Consider the following 25,359-nt stretch of genomic DNA (forward strand, 5'->3'; position numbering starts at 1 on the left):
AAGGAGATCAATAGATGCTTTGATTGAGGAAGAGATGAAAATGAATTTGATCTGGAGAATACAACATCTCCTGAGCCCAATGAATTCCCCATTTCTGATCTTACCCATCCTCTTTACTTTCTATCATTTATTTCCATGCTCATTTCCCCAAATTCCCATTTAAGATTCTGCACTTTATTTTCTGCTATTTACTTTCCCGCCATTTAATTTTCTGTAATTCTCAAACTACATTCTGTTTAGCTCAACTAGCATACTCTTCCAACTAAAGTTGCTTGACCAATCGATCCCTGTGGGATTCGACCTCACTCTATTGTGAGTTTTTACTTGACGATAACTCAGTATACTTGCCGAAGGGAAATTTGTTGAGACACAAGTTTTTGTGCATCAAGTTTATGGCGCCGTTGCTGGGGATTGATTTTGTATCAACAATGATTAAGTTGGAAGTTCACTAGATTGAGCATTTTTCTTTTGTTTGTTTACTTTATTCAGTTGTTTACCTTCAGTTTGTTTAGTTTCTTCCTCATCCCCTATACCCTCTCTGTTTCTTTCTTTCTTTGTTATTATTTTCAATTCTGTTTACTAACCCACTAACTGTTTGTTAATTTACACCACTCACACTAAAAATCACTCTAACAAGAATAATCTCTTCATTTCATCATTTGCTGTGTGCTTTGTTAGTTGTATGACAGGGAGAAGAGGGGGAGCTTCAACTTCCTTCGATTCAGAACCTGAAAGGACCCTCTGGAAACTAAGGAGGGAAGCAAGAGGGAAAGGAGTTGTTGGTGCTGAGGAAGAGGAAGAGTATTTTGAAACAAACATGGAGGAGAACTTGGAAAATAATCAAGAAGGAGAGGATCACAACCATGCCAGAAAAGGCCCTGCAAATCATGTTAGGCAAGAGAGGAGAGTTCTAGGCTCTTACATCAATCTAAACCCAGGAAACTGTGGAAGTAGAATCCAAAAGCCCACCATACATGCCAACAACTTTGAGAAGACCCCAAGAAGACCCCAATCAACATCTAACCACCTTCCTGAGAATTTGTGACACTATGAAGTCTAATGGAGTCCACACGGATGTCTATAGGCTGTTTTTGTTCCCTTTTTCACTCAGGGACAAAGCATCCAAGTGGCTTGAATCCTTCCCAAAAGAGAGCTTAACAAATTGGGAAGAAGTGGTGAACAAGTTTTTGGCAAGATTCTACCCTCCTCAAAGAATTAACAGGCTGAGAGCTGAGGTGAAAACTTTCAGGCAACAAGATGGTGAGACTCTCTATGAGGCATGGGAGAGGTTCAAGGACTTAACAAGAAGATGCCCACCAGACATGTTTAATGAATGGGTTCAACTTCATATTTTCTATGAAGGTCTCTCTTATGAATCAAAGAAGTCTGTAGACCATTCCTCAGGAGGCTCTCTAAACAAGAAGAAAACCATTGAAGAAGCCATAGATGTCATTGAGACGGTAGCTGAGAATGACTACTTCTATGCCTCTGAAAGAAGCAACACTCGAGGAGTAATGGAGCTGAACCACATGGATACATTGGTAGCTCAAAATAAGATGATCACCAAGCAGCTAGCAGATCTTACCAAAAAGGTGAAGGAAAACCAAGTTACAGCAGTCATCACTTCATCACCAGCTCAAGAAGGAGTGAATATAGGAGAAGAAGGTGACTGTGAACAAGCCGACTATGTTGGAAACTCACCTAGACAAATCCATGATCCATACTCCAAAACTTACAACTCTAGATGGAGAAATCACCCTAACTTTGGATGGGGGAATCAACAAGACCAAGGCCAAGACCAGAGACGCCACAACCACAATTCTAACAACAATGCAACTCACCAACATACCTCACAGAAATCCTATCAACACTCACCTAACCACCCTTCTCAACCACCTAATCTCAATCCATCATCACTAACTGAGGATAGACTTTCCAAGATTGAGACTCTACTTGGAAGCATATGTAAGGAAATTTAAGATAGTAAAGCTTTCCGGGAAGAAGTGTGATCCAACATACAGAATCAAATGCTGCCATCAAGAAACTTGAAACACAGATTTGTTACTTATTCAAGCAAGCCCCTGGACACAACATTTGCAGCAACACTAACTCAGTGCCAAGGGAGCAATGTCAAGCTATCAGCCTCAAAAATGGGAAGGAATTGAAGGAGACCCATAAGAAACCACCAGAGAAGAATTTGGATGAAGAAGACAAGGGACAAGAGGGAACTCGAGTCTCCACTCCTAAGTCACATCTAGAAGGAGAAGCACTCAAACCATGCCTTTCAAAAGCTCCATACCCCCAGCAGTTGCAGTTAAAGAAGAAGGGAGAGGATAACCAATTCTCAAGATTCTTTGAAATCTTCAAGAAACTACAAATCAACATATCCTTTGCTGAAGCAATAGAGCAAATGCCACTCTACGCCAAGTTCTTGAAGGAATTGATGACCAAGAAGAGAAGCTGGAAGAACAATGAGACTGTGGTACTCACCGAAGAATGCAGTGCCATCATCCAACACAAATTGCCCCAGAAATTGAAGGATCCTGGGAGCTTCCAAATCCCTTATATCATAGGGAAAATCACAGTGGAAAAGGCTTTACGTGATCTAGGAGCTAGCATAAATCTGATGTCCTTAACAATGATGCGGAAAATGAGGATTGAGGAAGCCAAACCAACAAGAATGGCCTTGTAACTAGTAGACAGATCATTCAAGTTTCCCCACGGAATAGTAGAAGACTTGTTGGTGAAGGTGGGATACTTCATCTTTCCAGCAGATTTTGTAGTATTAAACATGGAGGAAGGAGCTAAGACTTCCATCATCCTAGGAAGGCCATTCTTGGCCACTGCCGGAGCCATCATTGATGTCCAAAAAGCTGAACTTGTCCTTAGATTACATGAGGAAAAAATGATATTCAATGTATTCAAGGCCATGAGTTACCCACACAACTTATTGGGAGAATGTATGAGGTTAGACTCGGTGGATGCTGTGGTGTAAGAAACTCTTGAAGAAGAACTTGAGGAGTTAACAGAAGAAGAGGAATTAGCATCAAGCGAAGAGGCTGCAGCCGCTGAAATGCATGTTCAAGGCACACTAGAAGGGAATGATGAAAGAAAAGAAGTACCCAAACTTGAGCTGAAGGCATTGCCACTCACTCTCAATTATGCATACTTAGGAGAAAATAAAAGTTATCCAGTGATCATAAATTCAGCCCTCAGCCAAGAACAAGAGGAAAAGTTGCTTCAAGTCTTACAGAAACATAAGGATGCTATTGGATGGACACTTGCTGACTTGAAGGAAATCAGTTCAGCCATATGCATGCATAAGATACTTTTGAAAGAGGATGCCAAACCTTCCATTCAGCCCCAAAGGAGGTTGAATCCAGCTATGAAGGAAGTAGTACAGAAAGAAGTCATGAAGTTGTGGTAGGGAGGAGTAATCTACCCAATTTCAGATAGCCCATGGGTCAGTCCAGTTCAAGTAGTCCCCAAGAAAGGAGGAATCACTGTGGTACCCAACAAAAGAAATGAGCTAATCCCTACAAGAACCGTCACAGGATGGAGGATGTGTATTGACTACAGAAAGCTCAATAAAGCCATAAGAAAAGATCATTTCCCACTTCCTTTCATGGATCAGATGCTGGAATTCAACATCGAGATTAGAGATAAAAAGGGTGTGGAGAACAAAGTAGCAGATCATCTATCCAGAATCCCTTGTGAGAAGGATGATACACATGATACAAGTGTAAATGAGTTTTTCCCAGATGAACAGTTAATGTTGGTTCACAAAGCACCCTGGTTTGTAGATATTGCCAATTTTAAAGCAGCTGGTGACTACCCCCTGGGATCAACAAACATCAAAGAAGAAAACTCATCAATGATGCTAAGTATTTCATTTGGAATGAACCCTATATCTTCAAAAAATGCTCAGATGAAATCCTTAGGAGGTGCATTTCAGAAGAAGAAAGACGAGAGGTCTTGTGGAGTTGTCATAGTGCTAGCTATGGAGGTCATTTTGGAGGAGAAAGAACTGCCGCAAAAGTACTGCAATGTGGGTTTTTCTAGCCCACTATCTTCAAGGATGCTAAGGAATTGGTGAGAAGCTGCAATGAATGCCAAAGGGCTGGCAACCTGCCCAAGAGAAATGAGATGCCACAACAATACATTCTAGAGCTTAAACTGCTCGATGTATGGGGGATCGATTTCATGGGACCATTCCCACCCTCATATTCGAACAAGTATATCTTGGTGGCAGTGGACTACGTATCTAAGTGGGTGGAGGCCGTGGCAACCCCAACCAATGACAACAAGGTAGTCATAAACTTTCTTCGAAAGAATATCTTCACCAGATTTGGAGTCCCAAGAGCCCTCATCAGTGATGGAGGGAGCCATTTCTGCAATAGACCATTGGAGACCCTACTCCTAAGATATGGGGTGAAGCATAAGGTTGCCACACCTTATCATCCCCAAACAAGTGGGCAAACAGAGATATCTAACCGAGAGTTGAAAAGGATCTTGGAAAAGACTGTGGGGATATCAAGAAAGGACTGGACGAAGAAGCTAGATGATGCTCTTTGGGCATACAGGACAGCCTTCAAAACACCAATTGGGATGTCCCCATATCAACTGGTATACGGAAAGGCCTGTCACTTGCCATTAGAGCTGGAGCACAAAGCCTCTTGGGCTCTTAAGATGCTGAACCTGGACAGCACCGCTGCTGGTGAAAAGAGGGTGTTGCAGCTTTAAGAATTGGAAGAGTTTAGGTCTCAAGCCTATGAAAATACCAAGATCTATAAGGAAAAAGCAAAAAGGAGACATGATCTCAACCTGGCACCAAGAAGTTTCAAAGAAGGACAATATGTGCTTCTTTACAACTCCAGACTGAAACTCTTTCCTGGGAAACACAAATCAAGATGGTCGGGGCCCTTTCTAGTCACAAAAGTCTCACCTTATGGACACATAGAAATAAAGGAAGAAAGCTCAAAGAGGAAATTCACTGTGAATGGACAAAGACTCAAACACTACTTGGGTAGCATGGGGGAAATCCCCAAACAGAAGTATAACCTTAACTAAGGAAGGAATCGTTGAGCTAGCGACGCTAAAAAAAGTGCTTTGTTGGGAGGCAACCCAACCTGAGGTAATTCTCTTTTCATAAATTTCTCAATAAAAACTTTAAGTTGAATTCTCTGTTGTGTGAGTAGCTAAGTTTGGTGTCACACACCAAAATAATTCAAGGGTGAATATAGGACTCTAAGCTTGGTGTTCTACCAAAAACTCCAGCTGAATAGTGCATTGCAACCCTTCAGTGATAAAGCATTGCTCTAGCACCCAGAGAACTCACTTGACAGAGGTCTAACCTCTAATGCATAGTTGTCTTTTTAGCTTATAGTTGTTTTTTAATAAAAAGCACACAAGGTTTCTGCATGTATTCAATTTGTTGAATTAAGCAAAGAACTAAGTTTGGTGTTCACACACCGAATTAAGTTTAGAAACTCACAAGTACACATGCATGCTAACTCTTTTCCAAGTGCTTGGGGAACAAGTAACTTCCAATAGTGTTACAAGAATTCGATCAATCTCAGGGAATGGTCATACCTCATCATCCAAGGAAATAGACAAGGATGCAAATGCTAGGATAAGAATACCAAGGAAGACATCATGAGGTTGTATCGAACTGTCTCGAAATACAAAACTTTAATTGAAAATTGATTGAATGAAATCTTCATATTCTGTTTGTTCCTCTTTATTCACATCCAAGTGTGCTAGTCTAATGTCCTTTTTGCATTTCCACCTTTCTTAATTGTATGCTTGTCCTTTAAGTTACTCAAAAAGAAGATGTTATGATAAGAACAAGAGTGGAGTTATTTTGTGAAGTGAGTTCTGAATGTTTGTGGTAGGGTGATTAATTAGCTAAATTGGTTCACCAACAAGGAAAGAAGGCAACTATCTATCCTGAATTTTATGCTTAAAACACATCCTATGAGACTAACTAAATAATAAGATCCCAATAAGAAAAGAGAAAGAGCAATAAAAGTTGGAAAGAAAGGAAAAACAATAAGAAACAATGCTAGGCACCAAGGGTTTGAAGAGTGAGGCATGTGTCTGTGGTGTTCATGTGCAAGGGATATGCTTGGATGAATAAGCTCTTAGGGGTGCCTCATCACTTGGTAACTTGGATTAACTAATCCGGGATTATCAGCTGAAAGTCCACTTTCAAGAGTGACCTTTGCTACAGAACACTTAGTAACCCAAAGAGGTGCTGGACACCAAGGTCTCAAGAAAGAAAAATAACAAACCATGTGCCTGTGGTGTGTATGTATGAAGGAAAGAGACTTGAGGGAGTAAGTCCTTAGGGATGTCTTAACACCTAGCACCTTGAACCAACTGGTTCGGGAGTGTTGACTGAAAGCTTATCATAAAGAGTCGCCATCTTACAGAGCACTTAGCCAAAAGAAGAATGCAATAAATCTTAAAAAAGGGGGGGAAAGGATCAACAATTAAGAAATCTCAAAGGATGCAATCAAGAGAGTGACCAAGGACTTGATAAAGGCCTGAAACCTAGTAAAGGAATGAACCTAAGTTTCTATGCATGAAACCCCATAAACCAGGAATTCTACTTCTATATTGTTTTCTTGTTCTTTCATCCATTCTTCCTATGTTTCAATACTTGCTTAGGGACAAGCAAGCTTTAAGTTTGGTGTTGTGATGCCAGGGCATCTAGGCCAGTTTCATTGACCTTTTGTTTACTGTTTTAGGGTAGTTTCATGCATTTTCTTAGAGAATAAGGCAAGTTTTGGATGAAAATATACTCACACCTTGATTCAAGCAACAATTGTAAATTTTACATGATTTCAAGAGGATTTTGCAAGAATTAAATGACAAATTGATGATGCATAATCTCATCACTTTGGCTAGAGCTTTGATGTACTTTATTTGCTTGATTTCAGGACAAAGGAAGCAAGGAAGAACCACGTTAGTAGCCACGTTAACCTAGTTAACGTGACCACTAACGTGGAATGGGAACGAGCTTGCAACGTTAATAAGAAAAGTGATCACCAATAATGCCTGCGAAGCCATCATAAGCCCACGTTAATTACCACATTAATTAGGTTAACGTGATAGTTAACGTGGAGACAAAGAGAGCTCCAGTGTTAGTGGTAAACGTGAACACCACTAATGCTCCAAAATTTTGCAATGAGCCACGATAAGAGTCACGTTAACTTAGTTAACGTGAACTCTAACGTGGAAAAGAGGAACAATGCCAATGTTAGTGACACTCACCTTTGTCACTAACGTTGGATCAAACTAGCATTGTCCACGTTAGTGGTCACGTTAAGACAACTAACGTGAAAGTTAACGTGGAGCTAAGATTGATGAGCCAACGTTAGTGACACTCACCTTTGTCACTAATGTTGGAGATGGCATTCACTACCATGTTAGTGGTCACGTTGACTTAGTTAATGTGAGCTCTAACGTGGAGAGTAGGGGCACTTGGAGCGTTAGTGACAAAGGTAAGTGTCACTAACGCTCTCGAAGATGAGGCATACCCACGTTAAGAGCCACGTTAGTTACACTAACGTGAACTCTAACATAGAGACAAGGGGCACAATGCAACGTTATTGGGAAAGGTGAGTCCCAATAACGCTTGTGAAGGTTCATAAAGCAACGTTAGTGGTCACGTTAGTGCCACTAACGTTGGAGTTAACGTGGGCTATATGGGGTTGGAACGTTAGTGAAAAAGGTGATTGCCACTAACGTTCTCGAACCCACAATCTCGCTTAACATTAACATCACTAACGCCCAAGCCTAACTCACACTTTTCTATAAGCTGAGCCCAATAAAGATTGTAAGTGCTTCAACTCAAGATCTAAGGCCCATATCCAGGACTTGGAGAACTCACTAGAAGATCAAGAAGAGTAGTATATATAGGAGTAGTTTTGAACTATAGAGAAGCTTGGCACTTTGGAGAACTACCCTCTGTATATTTACTTTTCTGCACTTTTAGCTAAGCATGTATTCTTCTCTGCCATTTTTCATTTCTAGAGCTATAAACAACTAAACCCCTTTCATTGGGTTAGGGAGCTTTGTTGTAATTTGATGGATCAAATATAGTTTTCATTCTTCTTCTTCTTTCTTCTCTTTTGATTTACTAGAAAGCTTTCGATCTTAATTCAATTGGTTAGTTTTCTTGGAAAAGAAACTCTCCATAATTAGATCTCTTCTGAGCCTTGGAAAAGGGATGAGGAGGTCATGCTAAAAATGCTTTCTCATGTTGGACCAAATTGGGGTCTGGGCGGATATAGTAACATGTAATCCTCCCAATACTTTGATTTGGAAATACATGTGGTTTAATCAGTGACCACACTTCATCTCTTCCCATGAGCAATTAAACCAAGGAATTGGGCAATTGTTCAAGCTTAGAGAGATTGGGTTGCCAAGGAATTGGAACCCAATCACCTAAGATTGCCAAGGAGATCAATAGATGCTTTGATTGAGGAAGAGATGAAAATGAATTTGATCCGGAGAATACAACATCTCCTGACCCCAATGAATTTCCCATTTCTTATCTTACCCATTCTCTGTACTTTTTGTCATTTATTTCCATGCTCATTTTCCCAAATTCCCATTTAAGATTCTGCACTTTATTTTCCGCTATTTACTTTCCCGCCATTTAATTTTCTGCAATTCTCAAACTACATTCTGTTTAGCTCAACTAGCATACTCTTCCAACTAAAGTTGCTTGACCAATCAATCCCTGTGGTATTCTGCCTCATTCTATTGTGAGTTTTTACTTGACGATAATTCGGTATACTTGCCGAAAGGAAATTTGTTGAGAGACAAGTTTTCGTGCATCAATTAGATGTGCTGTGACAGAGCATTTAGACCATTTTCACTGAGAGGATGGGAAGTAGCCATTGACAATGGTGATGCCCTACATACAGCTTGCCATGGAAAGGAGTAAGAATGATTGGATGAAGCAGTAGAAAAGTAGAGATTCAAAAGGGATAAAGCATCTCCATACACTTATCTAAAATTCCCACCAATGATTTACATAAGTATCTCTATCTTTATTTTATGTTTTATTTATATTTTAAATTATCAAACTCCATAACCATTTATTATCCGCCTAACTGAGATTTACAAGATGACCATATCTTGCTTCATACCAACAATCTCTGTGGGATCGACCCTTACTCACGTAAGGTATTACTTGGACGACCCAGTGCACTTGCTGGTTAGTTGTGCGAAGTTGTGACAAAGTGTGATTCACATTTGAGAGCTCCAAGTCTATTGGCGCCATTGTTGATGATCACAATTTACGCGCACCACAATATAGAAGAGAATCCAAAAAGAGAGTGCAAGGCCATTGATATTATCAAAATGGCCGAATCCAAAGAGGAAGGGGAGGACGTGAATCCCAGTGAGGAAGACCTCATGGGACGTCCTCCAGACAGAAAGGAGTTCCCTATTGAGGACCTAAAGGAATATGAGGCTCATATAGAGACCATAAAGATTCCAATAAATATCCTCTACTATTCATGAGCTCTGAGAACTATTCTTCCTCTGAAGAGGATGAAGATGTAACTTAAGAGCAAGTTGCTCAATATCTAGGAGCCATCATGAAGCTGAATTCCAAATTTTTTGGTAATGAGACTTGGGAAGGTGAACCTCCCTTGCTCATTAGTGAACTAAATACATGGGTTCAGCAAACTTTTCCTCAAAAGAAACAAGATCCTGGTAAATTCTTAATACCATGTACCATAGACACCATGACCTTCGAGAAGGCTCTGTGTGACCTGGGGTCAGGTATAAATCTTATGTCACTCTCTGTAATGGAAAAACTGGGGATCTTTGAGGTACAAGCTGCAAGAATCTCATTAGAGATGGCAGACAAGTCAATAAAACAAGCTTATGGATTGGTAGAGGACATATTAGTGAAGGTTAAAGGCCTTTACATCCCTGCTGATTTCATAATCTTAGACACTGGAAAGGATGAGGATGAATGCATCATCCTTGGAAGACCCTTCCTAGCCACAGTAGGAGCTGTGATTGATGTTGACAGAGGAGAGCTAGTCCTTCAATTGAATGGGGACTACCTTATGTTTAAAGCTCAAGGATCTTCTTCTGCAACCATGGAGAGGAAGCATGAAAAGCTTCTCTCAATACAGAGTCAAACAAAGCCCCCACAATCAAACTCTATGTTTGGTATTGGGAGGCCACAACCAAACTCTAAGTTTGGTGTTGAACCCCCACATTCAAACGCTAAAGTTTGGTGTTGGGAGGCCCCAACAATGCTCTGAACATCTGTGAAGCTCCATAAGAGCTCACTGTCAAGCTATTGGCATTAAAGTAGCGCTTATTGGGAGGCAACCCAATTTTTATTTATCTATATTTCTATTGTTCTTTTATGTTTTATTAGGTTTATGATCATGTGGAGTCACAAAATAATTGCAAAAATTAAAAACAGAATCAAAAATAGCAGAAGAAAAAGCACACCCTGGAGGAAGAGCTGTCTGGCGTTTAAACGCCAGAAACAAGCATCTGTCTGGCGTTTAACGCCAAAAACAAGCACCAAGCTGGCGTTTAACACTAGAAACAAGCATCAGGCTGGCGTTAAACGCCAGAAACAAGCTACCTTTGGGCATTTAACGCCAGAAACAAGCATCAGTTTGGCGTTAAATGCCAGGATTGCATACAGAGGGCATTTTACACGCCTAAAAGGTGCAGGGATGAGAAATCCTTGACACCTCAAGATCTGTGGACCCCACAGGATCACCTCAGGATCTGTGGACCCCACAGGATCCTTACCTACCCCACTTCTCTCTTCTTCACACAATCCAATAACACTATACCCTTCACCAATCACCTCAATCTCTCTTCCCCATTACCCCTTCACCAATCACATCCATCCACTATTCCCTATAAACCCCACCTACATTCAAATTCAAAATCTCTTTCCCACCCAAACCCACCCTAAATGGCCGAAACCAAACCGCTCTCCCTCCACTATATAAACCCCTCCATCCTTTTTCATTTTTCACATAACAATACCCTCTCTTCTCCCCCTTGGCCGAAACCCACACCTTTCTCCCTCTCCTCCATATCTTCTTCTTCTTCTTCTATTCTTTCTTCTTTTGCTCGAGGGCGAGCAACATTCTAAGTTTGGTGTGGTAAAAGCATAGCTTTTTTGTTTTTCCATAACTATTGATGGCACCTAAGGCCAGAGAAACCTCAAGAAAGAGGAAAGGGAAGGCAATCGCTTCCACCTCTGAGTCATGGGAGATAGAGAGATTCTTCTCAAAAGTCCATTAAGACCACTTCTATGAGGTTATGACCAAGAAAAAGGTGATCCCTGAGGTCCCTTTTAAGCTCAAAAGGGGCGAATATCCAGAGTTTCGACAAGAAATTAGAAGAAAAGGATGGGAAGTTCTCTCCAATCCTATTCAACAAGTCAAAATCTTAATAGTTCAAGAATTCTATGCAAAATGCATCAAAGCATAAACACAAACCCAAAGAATTGGCTTACAATGGTTAGGGGAAAATGCTTAGATTTTAGTTCGGAGAACATAAGGTTGGCGTTTAACTTGCCTATGATGTAAGAAGACGCACGCCCCTACACTAGAAGGGTCAACTTTGATCAAAGGTTGGACCAAGCCGTCATGGACATATGTGTGGAAGGAGTTCAATGGAAAAGAGACTCAAAAGGCAAGCCGGTTCAATTGAGAAGACTGGACCTTAAGCCTATGGCTAGAGGATGGTTGGAGTTCATCCAACGCTCCATCATCCCCACTAGCAACCAATCCGAAGTCACTGTGGATCGGGCCATCATGATCCATAGCATCATGATTGGAGAGGAAGTAGAAGTTCATGAAGTCCTCTCTCTAGAACTCTACAAAGTGGCCGAAAAGTTGATGAGCAGATAATTTATACGCTTTTTGGCATTGTTTTAGGTAGTTTTTAGTAAGTTCAAGCTACTTTTAGGGATGTTTTCATTAGTTTTTATGTTAAATTCACATTTCTGGACTTTACTATGAGTTTGTGTGTTTTTCTGTGATTTCAGGTAATTTCTAGCTGAAATTGAGGGATTTGAGAAAAACTCTGAAAAAGGCTGACAAAAGGACTGCAGATGCTGTTGGAATCTGACCTCCCTGCACTAAAAATAAATTTTCTGGAGCTACAGAACTTCAAATGGCGCGTTCTCAACGGCGTTGGAAAGTAGACATCCAGAGCTTTCCAGCAATATATAATAGTCTATACTTTATTCGGGAATTGATGACGTAACTTGGCGTTGAACGCCAAGTACATGCTGCTGTCTGGAGTTAAACGCCAGAAACACGTCATGATCCGGAGTTGAACGCCCAAAACACGTTATAACTTGGAGTTCAACTCCAAGAAAAGCCTCAGCTCGTGGATAGATGAAGCTCAGCCCATGCATACACCAAGTGGGCCCGGAAGTGGATTTATGCATCAATTACTTACTCATGTAAACCCTAGTAGCTAGTCTAGTATAAATAGGATGATTTACTATTGTATTAGACATCTTTTGACAGTTTAATCTCTTGACTTTGTAGTCTTTGATTATTCGGTCTCTTGATCACTCAGGGGGCTGGCCATTCGGCCATGCCTGAACCCTTCACTTATGTATTTTCAACGGTGGAGTTTCTGCACACCATAGATTAAGGGTGTGGAGCTCTGATGTACCTCAAGTTTCAATACAATTACTATTATTTTCTATTCAATTCTCTTTTATTCTTATTCCAAGATATACGTTGCACAATACTTTGATGAATGTGATGATCCGTGACACTCATCATCATTCTCACCTATGAACGCGCGTGATTGACAACCACTTCCGTTCTACCTTAGGCCGAGCGCATATCTCTTAGATTCCCCAACAGAATCTTCGTGGTATAAGTTAGATAGATGGCGGAATTCATGAGGATCCGGAAAGTCTAAACCTTGTCTATGGTATTCCGAGTAGGATTCTGGGATTGAATGACTGTGACGAGCTTCAAACTCCTGAAGGCTGGGCGTGATGACAAACGCAAAAGAATCAAGGGATTCTATTCCAACCTGATTGAGAACCGACAGATGATTAGCCGTGCTGTGACAGAGCATAGGACCATTTTCACTGAGAGGATGGGATGTAGCCATTGACAACGGTGATGCCCTACATACAGCTTGCCATGGAAAGGAGTAAGAAGGATTGGATGAAAGCAATGAGAAAGTAGAGATTCAAGAGGAGCACAGCATCTCCATACACTTATCTGAAATTCCCACTATTAATTTACATAAGTATTTCTATCCCTTTTATTTTCTTTTTATTATTAATATTCGAAAATCCATAAACCAATTTAATCTGCCTAACTGAGATTTACAAGGTGACCATAGCTTGCTTCATACCAACAATCTCTGTGGGATCGACCCTTACTCGCGTAAGGTTTATTAACTTGGATGACCCAGTACACTTGCTGGTTAGTTGAACGGAGTTGTGAATTCAAATAGAGCCAATTATTAAATTTCATACAAGTACAAAGAGCATGGATCACAATTTCGTCCACCAAAAGTCCTCCACCTTGCCAAGGCTAGCTTTTCCTCATCTAATTTGCCATCTATGCAACTTAGCTGGAGTTGTCATAGAAGGAGACATCCCCATTGAAGAGGACAAGCCCATCACTAAGAATAGGATGGAGCAAACAAGAGAGCCCACTCATGGATCTCAAGAGACATATGAGGAAGCTCATCATCAAGAAATCCCTGAGATGCCTCAAAGGATGCATTTTCCTCCAAACAACTATTGGGAACAACTCAACACTTCTCTAGAAGGATTGAGTCATAACATGAACCAATTAAGGGTGGAACACCAAGAGCACTCCATCATTCTCAATGAGATTAGAAAATATCAAAGAGCTTTGAGGGAGGAGCAACAAAGGCAAGGAAGAGACATAGAGGAGCTCAAGGACACCATTGGTCCTTCAAGAAGAAGGTGCCACCATCACTAAGGTGGACTCATTCCTTAACTTCCTTGTTCTTATCTCTCTGTTTTCGGATTTTGAGCTTCATGTTTATCTATGTTTGTGTCTTTCTTATATGATCATTAGTGTCTAGTGTCTATGTCTTAAGGCTATGAATAATTCCATGAATCCTTCACCTTTCTTAAATGAAAAATGTTTCTAATATAAAAGAACAAGAAGTACATGAGTTTCGAATTCATCCTTGCAATTAGTTTAATTATATTGATATGGTGACAATACTTTTTGTTTTCTGAATGAATGCTTGAACAGTGCATATTTTTTATCTTGTTGTTTATGAATGTTAAAATTGTTGGCTCTTGAAAGAATGATGAAAAAGAGAAATGTTATTGATGATTTCAAAAATCATGAAATTGATTCTTGAAGCAAGAAAAAGCAGTAAAAAAGAAGAAGCTTGCGAAAAAAAAGCAAGCAAAAAAAGCCAATAGCCCTTAAAACCAAAAGGCAAGGGTAAAAAGGATCCAAGGTGTTAAGCATCAATGGATAGGAGGGCCCAAGAAAATAAATCCAGGCTTAAGCGGCTAAATCAAGCTGTCCCTAACCATGTGCTTGTGTCATGAAGGTCCAAGTGAAAAGCTTGAGACTGAGTGGTTAAAGTTGTGATCCAAAGCAAAAAGAGTGTGCTTAAGAGCTCTAGACACCTCTAATTGGAAACTTTAGCAAAGCTGAGTCACAATCTGAAAAGGTTCACCCAGTCATGTGTCTGTGGCATTTATGTATCCGGTGGTAATACTGGAAAACAAAGTGCTTAGGGCCATGGCCAAGACTCATAAAAGTAGCTATGTTCAGGAATCAACATACTTAACTAGGAGAATCAATAACACTATTTGAACTCTGAGTTCCTATGGATGCCAATCATTCTAAACTTATAAGGATAAAGTGAGATGCCAAAACTGTTCAGAAGCAAAAAACTACAAATCCCGCTCATCTAATTAGAACTAATATTGATTGATATTTTGGAATTTATAGTATATTCTCTTCTTTTTATCCTATTTGTTTTTTAGTTGCTTGGGGACAAGCAACAATTTAAGTTTCGTGTTGTGATGAGCGGATAATTTTTACGCTTTTTGGCATTGTTTTTAGGTAGTTTTTAGTAGGATCTAGCTACTTTTAGGGATGTTTTTATTAGTTTTTTTACAAAATTCACATTTCTGGACTTTACTATGAGTTTGTATGTTTTTCTATGATTTCAAGCATTTTCTGGCTGAAATTGAGGGACCTGAACAAAAATTTGATAGGAGGCTGAAAAAGGACTACAGATGCTGTTGGATTCTGACCTCCCTGCACTCGAAATATATTTTTTGGAGCTACAAAATTTCAAATGGTGCGCTCTCAATTGCGTTGAAAAGTAGACATCCAGGGCTTTCCAGCAATATATAATAGTTTATACTTTATTCGAGTTTAGACGAACGCCAGTTCCATGCTGCATTCTGGAGTAAAATGCCAGAAACACGTCACAAACCAGAGTTAAACGCCAAAAATACGTTACAACTTGGCGTTTAACCCCAAGAGAAGCCTCTGCACGTGTAAAGCTCAAGCTCAGCCCAAGCACACACCAAAGTGGGCCCCAGAAGTAGATTTTTACACTTAGACTTATTTTTGTAAACCCTAGTAGCTAGTCTAGTATAAATAGAAATTTTTACTATTGTACTCACATCTTAGGACGTTTAGTCCTTAGACCGAGAGTTTGGATTATTTTTTGATCCTTTGATCACATTTTGGGGGCTGGCCTCACGGCCATGCCTAGACCTTTATCACTTATGTATTTTCAACGGTGGAGTTTCTATACTCCATAGATTAAGGTGTTGAGCTCTGCTGTTCCTCGAGTATTAATGCAATTACTATTATTCTTCTATTCAATTTAGCTTATTCTCATTCTAAGATATTCGCTGCACTTCAACATGATGAATGTGATGATCCGTGACACTCATCATCATTCTCACCTATGAACGTGTGCCTAACAACCACTTCCGTTCTACCTTAGATTGAGCGCATATCTCTTAGCCTCCATTTCGAAAGATCAGAGTCTTCATGGTATAAGCTAGAATTATTGGCGGCCATTCCTAAGATCCAGAAAGTCTAAACCTTGTCTGTGGTATTCCCAGTAGGATCTGAGATGGGATGACTGTGACGAGCTTCAAACTTGCGAGTGTTGGGCGTAGTGACAGACGCAAAAGAATAACTGGATTCTATTCCAGCATGATTGAGAACCGACAGATGATTAGCCATGCGGTGACAGCGCATTTGGACCATTTTCACTGAGAGGACGGGAGGTAGCCATTGACGCCGGTGAAACCCGAACATACAGCTTGCCATAGAAAGGAGTAAGAATGATTGGATGAAAGCAGTAGGAAAGCAGAGATTCAGAAGGAACACAGTATCTTCATGCGCTTATCTGAAATTCCTACCAATGAATTACATAAGTATCTCTATCTTTATTTTATGTTTTATTATTCTTTATATTCAAAAACCATTATAACCATTAGAATCCGACTGATTGAGATTTACAAGATGACCATAGCTTGCTTCATACCGACAATCTCCGTGGGATCGACCGTTACACACGTAAGGTATTACTTGGACGACCCAGTGCACTTGCTGGTTAGTTGTGCGAAGTTGTGATAAAGTGTGATTCACATTTGAGAGCTCCAAGTCTTTGGCGCCATTGTTGATGATCATAATTTTGTGCACCAATGGGTCTTGTAATTGGGTGAATGAGGATGTTAAGGTTCGTGGGTCTCTATTTACTGATAAGGGTAGTGTGGAGGAAATAGATGCTTCAAAGATAGTGAGGTCTGAGGTTTGGGTAGAATTATTGCCATGCACGAGGGTAGAGCGTGTTTTTCATAGAAAAAAAGACTTTGAATATTTCTATATGTATAGTTGCGTTCTTGAAGAACTGCATATGAAATTGTAACTTTTGAATGTGATATTTTGAAACAACTTAACTGTGTTCCATCTCAACTCCATCCGAATGGTTGGGCTTTTGTGAGGTGTTTTGAGATTTTGATTAAATTTTTTGGGATAAAACCGTCTCTTGAATTGTTTTCCCTTTGTTTCAAGCTAAAGGGGTTGGAAGGGGGTCTGGGTGAATTTGAATAGTGCCCCAGGTTTTTTAGTTTTCAAACTGTATAAGTCGTCTTTTAAGGATTTTAAGAAAATGTTTCCGAAAGTGAAGCCAGTACATGAGAATTTTCCATTTTATTTAGATGAGAATTTAAGGGAAAAATTTCCGATGTATTGGTTTTCACAGGCATAACATATACCTAGTTTGGAGCAGATTACTCCTTGAAATGAGTGTATAATAGGGTATCTCATCGAGTTTATTGATAGAGGGGATTTGATCTTTGTATTTGACTTGCTTCTTGGTGCACAAAATTGTAAATCACACTTTTCACAACTCGTATAACTAACCAGCAAGTGCACTGGGTCGTCCAAGTAATACATTACGTGAGTAAGGGTCGATCCCACGGAGATTGCTGGCTTGAAGCAAGCTATGGTTATCTTGTAAATCTTAGTCAGGAGATTAATAATAAAAATGATTTTGTTATGAAAAGTAAATAACATGAATTAAAAGGTACTTGTGATTCAATAATGAGGAACAAGTTGAGGTTCCGGTGATGCTCTATCATCTGAATCTCTGCTTTCCTACTGTCTTCTTCTCCAAACACGCATGGCTTCCTTCCATGGCAGGCTGTATGATCCTCTCAGTGAAAAATACCAGGCACAGTCTCTGTACGGCTAATCAACTGTCGGATTTCTCGTCTCGGATGAAAAATACCATGTATAGCTATAGCATGGCTAATCATCTGTCGGTTCTCGCTAGCGTTGGAATAGGATCTCTCTATCCTTTTGCACACTGTCACTGCGTCCATTGATAAACCCCGATTTTGTGGTTTATCTTGTGCTTAATTTAGGGGATTTTATCATCTTTTTCCACATTTATTCAATGAAATAGCATGGTTTTGTAATTCTTCCTTGAATTGTGCTTAAGTGTAAAAACATGCTTTTTGGGTCCTTAAATTGGTGATTTTAATTCACTTTAATTCTATTCGATGCCTTGATGTGTTTGTTGAGTGATTTTAGGTTCATAAGGCAAGTATTGGATGGATGAAATGAGGAGAAAAGCATGCAAAGCGGGAGAACTCATGAAGAAATGAAGGAACCGTAAAGCTGTCAAGCTTGACCTCTTTGCACTCAATCTACCATAACTTGAGTTATAGAAGTCCAAATGAGGCGGTTTTAGTTGCGTTGGAAAGCTAACATCTGAGGTTTCAAAATGATATAAAATTTGCCATAGTTGCTTCATGTATAGAGGCACGCACGTGCCATGTACGCGTGCGTGCCGATGGAACAGCGTGGGTCCATTTTGGGCAACTTGTTGGGAGCGACTTCTAGCTCATTTTGGGTCTAATCCCACTCATTTCTGATGCTATTGAACCCAAGGATTGAAGGGGGAATGAACCAAGTAGTCATAGTTTAGTTTTCACCATGTTTTAGGGTAAAATTCTAGAGAGAGAGGCTCTCTCCTCTCTCTAGATTTAGGATAGAAATTAGGGTAAAGTTAGGTTAATCACTCTCAAATTTATCTTTCAGTTCTTGTTTTGATTTCAACTCTCTTGATATTTTAGTGTTCTATTGTCTTAATCTTCTTAGTTTCTCTTGTTAATTTCTTGTTTTGCTCTCTTTTATGTTTATGAACAATTGTTGGATCTTATTTTTCTTTAATGCAATTTTATGTTTCCATGCTCTTCTATGTTTATCTTCATTGTTATTGTTGATTTCTTGCTTGTGATGGTTATGGGTTTTGCTAATTCTAGCATTTTGTGATGTTTACTTTTGTTGCACTCTAAGTGTTTGTTAAAATGCTTTCACTAGTTTTTTAGTAGTTTCCTTTACTCTTGGCCTAGGCTAAGGGAATTGAGTGACATTGAGTCATTGGGTCTAAATGAATTGGTGATTTGATAACCCTTGGTGATCAATTTGATAGCCATTGACACTAGCCTACTACTAGGTTAATTAGTAGTGAGGTTAGACCTTATGGGTTGATGTGATCAAGCCTATTCGACGTACTTCAAGCCTAGGAGTAGATATTACGTACTTAAGGCTTTTGGAAGTAGACTTAAAAGGTTGGCCTCTCATAATTATCAATATATGGGTTGTAGACAAGGATGGTGATCTCAATTACCTATGTCTAGCCAAGAGTACTTTTCTATTTCTTTTGTGAGTTCATTGTTCATTTACTTTCTTGTTATTTACTTTTCTTGTCAAAAATATAAAATCAAAAACCCCAAAACATTCCTTCATAGCCAATAATCATTCACTTCATTGCAATTCCTTGTGAGACGACCCGGAGTTCAAATACTTCGGTTAATTCTTATTTGGGGTTTGTTACTTGTGACAACCAAATTTAATTTGATGTGAGAGTTGTTTGTTGGTTTGGAGCTATGCTTACAACGAAGTTCTAATTTCTATAAGATAAATTCTAGACCGACAACAATTTTTTGTGTCACCCAACATTCGCAGGATTGAAGCTCGTCACAGTCATCCCTTCCCAGATTCTACTCGGAATACCACAGACAAGGTTTAGACTTTTCGGATTCCAAGAATGCTGCCAATTGGTTCTAGCCTCTACCACGAAGATTCTGATCTCACGGACTCGGTCCGTGAATCAGAGACCCAAGAGATACGCACTCAAGTTATCGCCCAGTGACTACGTTGAGCTCATGTAGAACGGGAGTGGTTGTCAGCACGCATTCATAAATGTGAGAATAATGATGAGTGTCACTGGTCATCATCTTCTCCGGATTGAAGTACGAATGAGTATCTTAGAATAGAATCAAGCGTGATTGAATAGAAAACAGTAGTAATTGCATTAATCCATTGAGACACAGCAGAGCTCCTCACCCCCACCGATGGGGTTTAGAAACTCATGCCATCAGAGATACAATGTAAAATAAAATTGTCATCAGTTACAAAATAAATCTCTAAAAGTAGTTTTTATACTAAACTAGTAACTTAGGTTTACATAAATTGAGTAACTAAGTGCAGATAGTGCAGAAATCCACTTCTGGGGCCCACTTGGTGTGTGCTTGGGCTAAGCATTGAAGCTTTTTCGTGCTTAGGCCATCCTTGGAGTTAAACGCCACCCAGGGTGCCAATTTGGGCATTAAACGCCGGTTTTAGTGCCAGTTCTGGCGTTTTACACCAGAAAGTTTTAAGCTGGTCTTGGATGCCAGTTTGAGCCATTAAATCTTAGTCAAAATATAACCTATTATATATCGCTGGAAAGCCCAAGATGTCTACTTTTCAACGCAACTAAGAGCGCGCCAATTGGGCTTCTGTAACTCCAGAAAATCTATTTTGAGTACAGGAGGGTCAGAATCCAACAGCATCTATAGTCCTTTCTCAACCTCTGAATCAGATTTTTGCTCAGGTCCCTCAATTTCAGCCAGAAAATATCTGAAATTACAAAAAAACACACAAAATCATAGTAAAGACCAGAAATGTGATTTTTGAATAAAAACTAATAAATATATATTAAAAAGTAACTCAAAATGTACTAAAAACTATGTAAAAACAATGCCAAAAAGGGTATAAATTATCCACTCATCACAACACCAAACTTAAATTATTGCTTATTCCCAAGCAACTAAAAACAATATAGGATAAAAAGAAGAGAATATACGATAAATTCCGAAAACATCTATGAAGATCAGTTTTAATTAGATGAGCGGGGCTAGTAGCTTTTTGCTTCTGAACAGCTTTGGCATCTCACTTTATCCTTTGAAGTTCAGAATGAGTGGCATCTATAGGAACTCAGAATTCAGATAGTGTTATTAATTCTCCTAGTTCAGTATGTTGATTCTTGAACACAGTTACTTTATGAGTCTTGGCCGTGACCTTAAGCATTTTGTTTTCCAATATTACCACCGGATACATAAATGCCACAGACACATAACTGGGTGAACCTTTTCAGATTGTGACTCAGCTTTGCTAGAGTCCCCAGTTAGAGGTGTCCATAGCTCTTAAGCACACTATTTTTGCTTTGGACCACGACTTTAACCGCTCAGTCTCAAGCTTTTCACTTGACACCTTCACACCACATGCACATGGTTAGGGACAGCTTGATTTAGCCGCTTAGGCCAGGATTTTATTCCTGTGGGCCCTCCTATCCATTAATACTCAAAGCCTTGGATCCTTTTTACCCTTGCCTTTTATTTAAATATATTTTTTGCAAGCTTTTGTTTTTCACTGCTTTTTTTTGCTTCAAGAATCAATTTTATGATTTTTCAGATTATCAATAACATTTCTCTTTTTACATTATTCTTTCAAGAGCCAACAATTTTAACATTCATAAACTTCACTATAAAAATATACACTGTTCAAATATTCATTCAGAAAACAAAAATTATTGCCACCACATCAAAATAATTAAACTATTTAAAATTCGAAATTTATGTACTTCTTTTTTTTTCAGAAAACATTTTTCATTTAAGAAAGGTGAAAGACTCATGGGATATTTATAACTTTAAAGCATAGGGACTACATACTATTGATCATGTAATAATGACACAAATATAGATAAACACAAAGCATAAAAAGATCAAAAAATAGAAGAATAAGAACAAGGAGATTAAAGAATGGGTCCACCTTAGTGATGGTGGCTCTTTCTTCCTCTTGAAGAACCAATGGAGTTCTTGAGCTCCTCTATGTCTCTTCCTTACCTTTGTTGCTCCTCTTCCTAGAGGTTTCTCTGGCCTTAAGTGCCATTAGTGGTTGTGGAAAGCAAGAAGCTGAGCTTTTCCATACCAAACTTAAAAGGTTTGCTCGTCCTCGAGCAAAATAAGATAGAAGGGAGTAGAAGAAGAATGATGCAATTAATTTTGAAAACTTATTATTGTATGCAAGAAAAATTAAAAAGAGTTGAAAAGAATTTGAAAAGATATATAAGTTTTGAAAACGTTTTGAAAGGGATTGAAGAGAATTGAAAAATAATTAAAAATAATTGGAAAGATTATTAATTTTTGAAAATAGAAATTGAAAGATGAATGTTTAAACATGTTTGATGCAAAAAATTATGAACTAAAACATGAAAAATTGAAAAAAAATCGAATTGGAAGCAAAATTACCTCCTTTGTGTCATCCTGGCATTAAACGCCCAGAATGCTACCATTTTTGGCATTTAACGCCCACTTGGCTACCTCTTTGGTCGTTTAACGCCCAGCCAGATACCCTGGCTGGCGTTAAACGCAAGGAATCCTTCCTTACTGGGCATTTTTCTGAACACCCAGAATGCTGCCATTTCCGGTGTTAAACGCCCAGGATGCTGTCTATTCTGGCGTTTAACGCCCAGAATGCTACCAGCATGGGCGTTAAACGCCCATTCTGCTATCCTTATTGGCGCTTAAACGCCAGTACGCCTGTCCTCCAGGGTGTGCTATTTTTTATGTTGTTTTTGATTCCGCTTTAATTCTGCAGCTATTTTTGTGACTCCACATGATCATCAACCTTAAAATAAATTATATTAAATTCGTATAATTATTATTTAAATAATAAAACCTTTGCTAATGGCTGGGTTGCCTCCCAGCAAGCGCTTCTTTACTGTCATTAGCTGGACTTTTACTGAGCTTTTAATTTAGTCTCAGTTTTGAGCATTCTTGCTCAATATTGCCTTCAAGATAATGTTTGATTCTCTGTCCATTAACAATGAACCTTTTTGTCAGAATCAATATTTTGAAGCTCTACATAACCATATGGTGACACACTTGTAATCACATATGGTCCCTTCCACCGGGATTTCAATTTTCCAGGGAACAATCTGAGCCTAGAGTTAAACAGCAGGACCTTCTGTACTGGCTCAAAGACTCTAGATGACAGCCTTTTGTCATGCCATCTTTTTGCTTTCTCTTTTTAAATTTTAGCATTTTCGAAAGCATTGAGTCTGAACTCTTCCAGCTCATTCAACTGGAGTAATCTTTTCTCTCCAGCTACCTTAGCATCAAGATTTAGGAACCTGGTTACCCAGTAGGCCTTGTGTTCCAGTTCTACTGGCAGATGATAGGCTTTTCCATACACCAACTGGTATGGAGAGGTTCCTATAGGAGTTTTGAATGTTGTTCTGTATGCTCGCAGAGCATCATCAAAACCTCTTGCCCAATCCTTTCTACGGGTACTTACAGTTCGTTCCAGGATCTGTTTTAGTTCTCTATTTGAGACTTCAGCCTGCCCATTTGTCTGTGGATGATATAGAGTTGCCACTTTATGGTTAATTCCATATCGAACCAGAGCAGAGTCAAGCTATTTATTGTAGAAATGAGTGCATGCATCACTAATTAGTATCCTAGGGACACCGAACCTGTTGAAGATATTCTTTTGGAGGAACTTTATCACTGTCTTAGTATCATTAGCGGGTGTTGCAATTGCCTCTAGCCATTTAGATACATAATCTACTACCACCAGAATATAAGTGTTTGAGTAAGATGGTGGGAAAGGCCCCATGAAGTCAATACCCCATACATCAAACAACTCAATCTCTAGGATCCCTTGCTGAGGCATGGCATAATCATGAGGCAGATTACCATCTCTCTAGCAACTGTCACAGTTACGTACAAACTCTTGGAAGTCTCTATAGAGGGTAGGCCAGTAGAAGCCACATTGGAGAACCTTGGTGGCTGTTCGCTCACCTCCAAAATGTCCTCCATACTGTGATCCATGGCAATGCCATAGGATCTTCTGTGCCTCTTCTCTAGGCACACATCTATAGATCATTCCATCTGCACACCTCTTAAAGAGATATGGTTCATCCCACAAGTAGTACTTTGCATCAGAAATCAATTTTTTCGTTTGCTGCCTACTGTACTCTTTGGGTATGAATCTTACAGCTTTATAGTTTGCAATGTCTATAAACCATGGTACTTTCTGAATGGCAAAGAGCTTCTCATCCGGAAAGGTTTCAGGGATCTCAATAGGAGGGAGGGATGCTCCTGCTACTGGTTCTATCCGGGACAGGTGATTAGCTACCTGGTTCTCTATCCCCTTTTTGTCTCTTATTTCTATATCAAACTCTTGCAGAAGCAACACCCATCTTATAAGCCTGGGTTTTGAATCCTGCTTTGTGAGGAGATATTTTAGAGTAATATGGTCAGTGTACACAATCACTTTTGATCCCACTAAATAAGATCTGAACTTGTCAATAGCATAAACCACTGCAAGCAACTCTTTTTCTGTGGTTGTGTAATTCTTCTGTGCGTCATTTAGAACACAGCAAGCATAGTAAATGACGTGCAAAAGCTTATTATTCCTTTCTCCCAATACGGTACCAATGGCATGGTCACTGGCATCACACATTAGTTCAAATGGTAATGTCCAGTCTGGTGTAGAAATGAATGGTGCTGTGACCAGCTTAGCTTTTAGAGTTTCAAATGCCTGCAGACACTCTGTGTCAAAGACAAATGGCATGTCAACAGCTAGCAGATTGCTCAGAGGTTTTGTGATTTTTGAAAAATCCTTTATAAACCTCCTATAGAATCCTGCATGCCCCAGAAAGCTTCTGATTGCCTTAACATTGGCAGGTGGTGGTAATTTTTTAATTACTTCCACCTTAGCTTGCTCCACCTCTATTCCCTTATTCGAAATTTTATGCCCAAGGATAATTCCTTCAGTCACCATAAAGTGACATTTCTCCCAGTTTAAAACCAGGTTAGTCTCTTGGCACCTTTTCAGAACAAAGTGCTAGGTGATCAAGACAGGAGCTAAATGAGTCTCCAAATACTGAGAAGTCATTCATAAAGACTTCCAGAAATTTTTCTACCATATCAGAGAAAATAGAGAGCATGCACCTCTGAAAGATTGTAGGTGCATTGTACAGACCAAATAGCATCCTTCTGTAGGCAAATACTCCAGATGGACATGTGAATGCTGTTTTCTCTTGGTCCTGATGATCTACTGCAATTTGGTTGTAACCTGAATAGCCATCCAAAAATTAGTAGTATTCATGACTTGCTAGTCTTTCCAGCATCTGGTCTATGAATGGTAAAGGAAAATGATCCTTTCTGGTGGCTGTATTGAGTCTTTTATAGTCAATACACATATGCCACCCTGTAACTATTCTTGTAGGAACCAGTTCATTCTTTTCATTATGAACCACTGTCATGCCTCCCTTCTTGGGGATAACTTGGATAGGGCTCACCCAGGGGCTGTCAGAAATAGGATAAATAATCCTAGCCTCTAGTAACTTAGTGATCTCTTTCTGCACCACCTCCTTCATGGCTGGATTTAGCCGCCTATGTGGTTGAACCACTGACTTAGCATCATCCTCCAATAGAAT

The 25,359-nt window shown here is 39.5% G+C and overlaps 1 non-coding gene across 1 annotated transcript; it reads right to left on the reverse strand.

Annotated features, from left to right (window-relative positions):
- Window positions 1-1,220: 1,220 nt before the first annotated feature.
- Window positions 1,221-1,328, reverse strand: LOC130953937 (small nucleolar RNA R71). The gene has a single exon (XR_009076097.1). It is a non-coding gene; the product is annotated as a small nucleolar RNA R71 (small nucleolar RNA).
- Window positions 1,329-25,359: the final 24,031 nt, after the last annotated feature.

This window comes from Arachis stenosperma, chromosome 9, assembly GCF_014773155.1.
Source record: "Arachis stenosperma cultivar V10309 chromosome 9, arast.V10309.gnm1.PFL2, whole genome shotgun sequence".
Taxonomy (NCBI): Eukaryota; Viridiplantae; Streptophyta; class Magnoliopsida; order Fabales; family Fabaceae; genus Arachis; species Arachis stenosperma.